Source organism: Falco cherrug, chromosome 7, assembly GCF_023634085.1.
Source record: "Falco cherrug isolate bFalChe1 chromosome 7, bFalChe1.pri, whole genome shotgun sequence".
In the NCBI taxonomy this organism is placed as follows: Eukaryota; Metazoa; Chordata; class Aves; order Falconiformes; family Falconidae; genus Falco; species Falco cherrug.
The window spans coordinates 20,899,982-20,906,041 of record NC_073703.1 but is presented as its reverse complement, the minus strand read 5'-3'; the positions used below and the strand labels follow the sequence as shown (position 1 = coordinate 20,906,041).

Sequence of the window (6,060 nt, the reverse complement as noted above, 5' to 3'; positions counted from 1 at the left end):
TGATTTTGATAAGGCTGGGCTCAGTTACAAGCGCATGGGTTTTGTGAATGGATTAAAAAAACAGTAAAACTGATTGTAAGTGCCTTTTAAAATAATAAGGTGAAGCTTATAGTAATTGGATTATGTATTTGCAGGCAGCAGGACTTACAGAGATAGGAGTACGTTATATGAGAAGGGAAGTGCTGTTTCTTTTAAAGATAAATAAATTCCATGTAATAATGTTCCTTCTTTCTTCATGTGTTTGTCCCTTTTATCCATGAAAGAAACCGGCTGTGTAAATTGAGTCTTCTGCATAACTCTTCACTAGTTGCCTTAGATTTTGGTAGCTTATGAGAAGAAAAACTTCCAAAGGTGTATTAATCTTAAGAAAGAGAACAGTTAGAGGAATTTTGAAGTGTGAATTACCATTTTCACATAGGATGGCCATCAGGATATTTTTGTACTTTTGTAATTTTTTTTTTTCCTTTAATTGCCTGGCTTGTGCCCAAGTAACCTTCTTAATGCATATTATTGTATATGGTAATTTATCTGCATTGAGAGTAGTATCCATTAGGCTCCTAAGGTCAAAGGTAATGTTTTTTGCCAGTTATTATTCTTCAGATAGCATAGAGTAAGTATGATGATTAACATACTACTACTTTTTTTTTTTTTTCCAGATTTCTCAGGGGACAAAATTTTGCTTATTCATACCTTCTACTGTGGCAAAACCGGATTATTTTCCTCACCAAAAACCAGCAGCATAATGCCCATCTCTCACATGCCTCAAGGAACTCTTATTTAAAGTCTAGGTAAGTTAAAAACTTGCTTAAAGGTAACTTTAATCAGCTGTGTGTCTATTTACACCTTAAGAATAAGCAGCCTTAACAGCAGAACTAATCTTAGCAGTCTGGCTTTTCAGCAGCAGCCGTTTGTTCTTAAATGCAAAGTATAGGAGGAAGTAACTTGCTCTAAAGCAGAGGCTGAACTGCTTCCTGACCACTGTGTGCCACCCCTCCGTGTTCTGCCCTCTCCCCACAGCCCCTAGTAAGAGCTGACTTGAGTACACTGCACATCAGAAGCTATGGGGTTATGCATGAGCAACATGATTGAAAAGATTATCTGCATTGTAAATGAAGACTTAGACTCCTGTTGCTATGACAATTAATTTTAGAGTTGCAATGTAGAAATAGGGGGCTTACTGAAAATGTAAGAAACAGCAAGTGGTTAAGCTGGTCTTCGTTCTGTTGGTTGTTAAGTTGCATCATTTTGTGGTGCCTGTAGGACCAAGTGTTTGACTTCTAATGCAATGGAAACTTGAAAAAAAAAAAAAGAAATTCCATGTTATGTATATCAAATAATGGTTACTCGGACATACTGTTTTTTATGTACTGAAGTAAATTTTATGCATGCGGATTATATGATATATATTTTTGTGAAAGAAAACTGTGTTAAGACTTTTGCCCAGCGTACCTTCTTTATTTGAAAGGATGACGTTTGGAAGAATGTGTTCAATATTTGGAAATAGTATCTTCTTGTAGCGTCAGGAAAAATTTATAAATGAGGAAAATGAGGGAGAGAGGTAAGGAAAAAATTCTGGATGAGGAAAAGATCTAGCTTGTTCCTATTGCTTCTGTAGAGATATATTCTAATGGAAGAGATGCATGTTACTTAATGAAACTGCATTTAATAAGAGGCCACAGATTAGCATTTTAAAACCTAATTGTTCTATTTCCAGTACAGTATAATACTGCCTACTTCTTTGTCACTTTCCCAGATAAAAGAATAATTGATATTTGAATTTGATTTAAAATGAAGATCTTTGTTTTAGGGAAATTCCAATTTTATCAGTGGCATTACATTTCTCTCTTGCACTGCTGCTTTCTGCCAGAATACAAATAACATAGTGTTATGAAAACCCTCTGAAGCTCCATGAAAATACATTTGTAAAAATGTGCCAGCAGAACATCTGAGCAGATGAATTAATCTTCCTGCATGTGCATCTGACATAGGACTGGTGCTGTGCTTTTTGCTAGGCTGCCCTCAGTGATGAAGTGCAAGTAAAAGACCTCTCAGTTGTCAGTGTTACCAGTTTCAGAATATTTTATGGGCACTCATGTATTTTAAGGCATGGGATGTCTCTAACTTTCCATAATGTTTCTTTAGTTGGAGTGTGCCATAGCTCTAGAACACAGTGTGATCTTCTCAATTTTTCTTTTCTACTTTCTTTTATCTTAGCGTCCAGTAATAGGTTACAACCACTAATTCTTAAACAAATTACTTCAAAAGATGACTTAGTGGTGTGCTTTATCAATATATCTAGCTTCAATAAACCAATAAGCAAATAGTAGATCTTTTATATAAATAGCATTTTTGAAAACTGAGATGTAGCTGCATTTTTAAAATACTTCCTAGTTGGTCCCTGAACTTCAGTGGTATTCTTCCTAGAACTGAACCTGAAGTAGTTGAACAATTCTCTTCTCTTGGATAACAGCTCTTCTTCGATGGTTCCCATGGGGGTTAGTGTGTTGACTGAGGACTCTTCAGTGTAGCTTCCCTTGTTCTCTGTTAGTTCGGGGCTTGTCTGCACAAGATACTGAGGAAAATTGATGCAAGTTAACTAAGTGTAGGAGCTTAGAGAGGGCAGCTTAAATCCCAGCAATTCTCTGTGTGCACATTCCCATTCATGATTAGAGTGGCCTCCAGTGAATTTAGTTTAATTCACTTCAAAGGCAAGATGAGCCAAACCAAATTAAGGCCACATTTTTATTCCCAGATGAAAGTGTTTGCAAAGGAATTTAATGGACATGGACAAATCCAGTTAAATTAATTTGGGTTAATTTTCCTGAGGTCCATTGTGTAGACAAAACCTTAGTAATAATGCCCGATTAGAGCTTTTATTTTTCTTGTTCTTCACCTTTTGTTCCTATAACTCTGGTGTTTTGTACTTTAGAAGGTAGATTGCCCATAATTTTACTAGTCACTAAATGTTGTCCTGTCTTACGTATTTTAAGAGCCTAGATTTTATAATTACCATATAAATACCCTACTGTGCCATCAGGTCTAGTGCATGTTACCTTTTGTTAGATAGTCATCATAATTTTTGCTGCTTTAACTAATGACTTTTAATCTATCACTATAACTGTATCTGCTGTCAAGATCTTAACCATCCAGCCACTTTCTAAAACACTTTTTACAGATTTTGCAGAAAGGGGTGGTTATTATTGCAAATAACTTGTGACCACATGTCCTTTCTATAATGTAATTATGCAGTGCCTGTTAACGGAGTGATTTGCCATTCTGGTGGTAGAATTCAGTCAAGTGCAGCTGATTGAATGGAGGTAGATGAAAGATGCTTTCATGACTTAGGAGCTGGTCTTCCTACCTCAGTACAGACTGAGGAGCACTTTGATAAGCTTAAATGGTATGGTTTGTACAGTATGTTTCCTGAATAATAATTTGTTTCTATCATTGGAGTTCTGTGAGCAGTATGGGCTTAGTTGTAAAAAAACAGATTGTAAAATTTAGGTCCACTTCATCTATGATGAAAGTGTATAATATACATTTAGTTCTATGGGAGATGTTCTTCTGACTGAGAAGTTAAAAACTGGCTTTCATCTCAATATTCTTGGCAGCTAAAAATGGAAGCTATTTGAAGATAAAGGTCTATTTAAAACAAAGCAGGTGCAAAGCTGGCAAAGTAATCAATCTGGGGTGAATACAAAGTATAAAAGTAAAATACTTAAGAGATATGCTCTCTTTAAAATTCTGTGCTAGGGGAGTGAGCGTAAGCATCTACTCTTAACTTCAGTTAAGTCTATTATGATCTCTGAGATTTGTTCTGAGAGTGTTTGGCTTAAGCAGCTTTATGCTTTATGTGAAAAAGCTGCCTTGTGTCCGGTGATTTACAGTCAAATTTGAATTTCTGGTGGACTGGAGTATCCTGCTTGCAGGCAGCATCAGTGCCGTGCAAGTCAGGGCAATGCTAGAGAGATTTTGCAGAAGCTGAAGGCCTGAAATCTCTGGGAACAATGAAACCACTGCAGAGGGAGCCAGGACCTCCTGAGTGAACAACAGGTGTGGAATATTTCCTTGTAACCACGTTTGTTGTTTGCCACTCAGTCACTTGAGAGATACGTTTGTTAGGAGACAGAGTGAGCTTCTGTTTGAATGTGTTTATTGGGACACTGCATTTTCCCAGCTGAAGTCATCGTGTCTAGGAAGAGCCTGTCTTGAGAACTGAAGAATTTTCTGGAAAAACTTGATGTCAAAATTTCTGTTCAGTTGTTTATCTTTATTTATGGCCTTGTGCAGTCTTGACAAATTAAGGTGAACATTTAAATAAACAAACAAAAATCCCCAAGTATATTTCAGATGTGATTCAGGTACCTGAATATGCAGCTGGTAAGTATTATAGGTAGAAAGAGGTGATTCAAGCACCTTGCTTACATGTGGATCTGTATTGCCATTTTGAAAGCTCTGTATCAACTGCCATAGCCACATTTCATGAGAAATATGATGCTGACCCATACACTTCTGGAGCAGTGGCTGAAACCCAGAAGATACCATGTCGTATCTAGAGTAGCACTAGCTACAAACCTTTATGTGGCTGAATGAATTTGTGTGGTATATTAGACAGTGCAGTTAAGTTTTACCTTTGCTTTCTTCTCTTTGACATAACTTTTCTCTGAATCCCACATGCTTGTTTTCATCCTTCCAATTACTGGATCGTGGTAAATAAGTAAATAAAACTGAATTAGAAGTCTGTACACCTTTCTTCATATAGCTAGAGCTGCTGTTGAGTAATCTCCTTTTAAATTTTGAGTTGCACAGTGTCTTACACAGCTGTCATCAGTCAGGCTGGAATTTTAAAAGATTCCACAGTATGTAGCTTCTGCTTTGGAATTTCTCTGAAACGGAGTTCTTCCTCCTGGTTATTTTTTATTTGATTTAAAAAAAATAATCGTCATGCTTTTAGGATGAAGTGCTATAGTCACTACTAATACTTGTTAAAAACCAGCCAACAAACAAAGAAATGAAAAGAGACCAGAAGAGGATTGTATATGAAAATACACACCTTTCAAGAAAAATATTTTCCCCCTTTTTCTTTCTTGTTTGTTTTTTTTTTTCTCCTCCCCTCTGAGAAAGGTAGGCATTGCTGAAATTTCCCCTTTCAGAATTTAAAGTTCGTGTTTCTCAATTTTTACTTAACCTCAGATAAATCTACCTTAGTGATTATGTTGTACTATATAGTAGTACAAAAATAAGCATTATTGATTTAGTGTAGTCACTGTAGTAGTGGATTGGTGGGCAATATACTCATCTGCAAATGACACGCAGCTTGTGGCAGTCTAAATACTTGGTTCATACTGACACATAAAAACCTCTTTGAAATTCCAGATAACAGCAAATCTCTGGTAAAGGTATTTGTCAAATTGCTGGGCCATTTAAGTTCAAAGGACTGATAAAAATGAGAAAACAAACTATTCTTTCTGCAAGCAGTAAATTTAATTATCAGTATACAAACACATCAAGAAGAGGAGAACTAAGCAAAGTGCAAATTTATGAAGGGCCATACAGAGGTTCTCATCCATTGGTATTTAAACAAATACAGATCCTAAACTGACAAAGTTTAAACCTTCAGGATTAAAGAAACAAACCACAAACAATGAAACAATTGTCAAATGTGAGGCTAATTCAAACTAACATTTTCAGAAGCATTTGGAGGTTTTCAAATAAAAAATAGCGTGAGCATTTCAGTAGAGAGATTATTCAGGTAGCTTCTTTTTAACTTGTAACAGTGTCCTGACTAGAATTATTTCCTTTTCTGAAAATTTGAAGTAGACTAGTATTATTATTTTTAACTATCCATCAGTAGATGTTGGCGTAATTATGCAGACTTTGGGCAAGGAGCTGTGTGTGGCTTTTGGAGGAGATGGTTACAGATTCGAAACGAACAGCACAAGAACAAACTTCATAACTGCATCTGCATTGTGCAAATGCAGGGAGATTGCCTGATTTGTAATCTGTAATGCTCTCTAGTTCTGTAAACCAACAGACTATATGAAGAAGCAATATTATAGT

At 36.1% G+C, this 6,060-nt stretch overlaps 1 protein-coding gene across 1 annotated transcript in view; it reads left to right on the top strand.

The window, feature by feature from the left end:
* Positions 1–658: 658 nt before the first annotated feature.
* The window catches only part of OTUD7A (OTU deubiquitinase 7A), a 79,804-nt gene continuing 74,402 nt past the window's right edge, over positions 659–6,060 (top strand). Inside the window, exon 1 of the mRNA XM_014287361.3 lies at positions 659–788. The gene's annotated coding sequence lies outside the window, so the exon portion shown is untranslated. The remainder of the gene's footprint in view (positions 789–6,060) is intronic.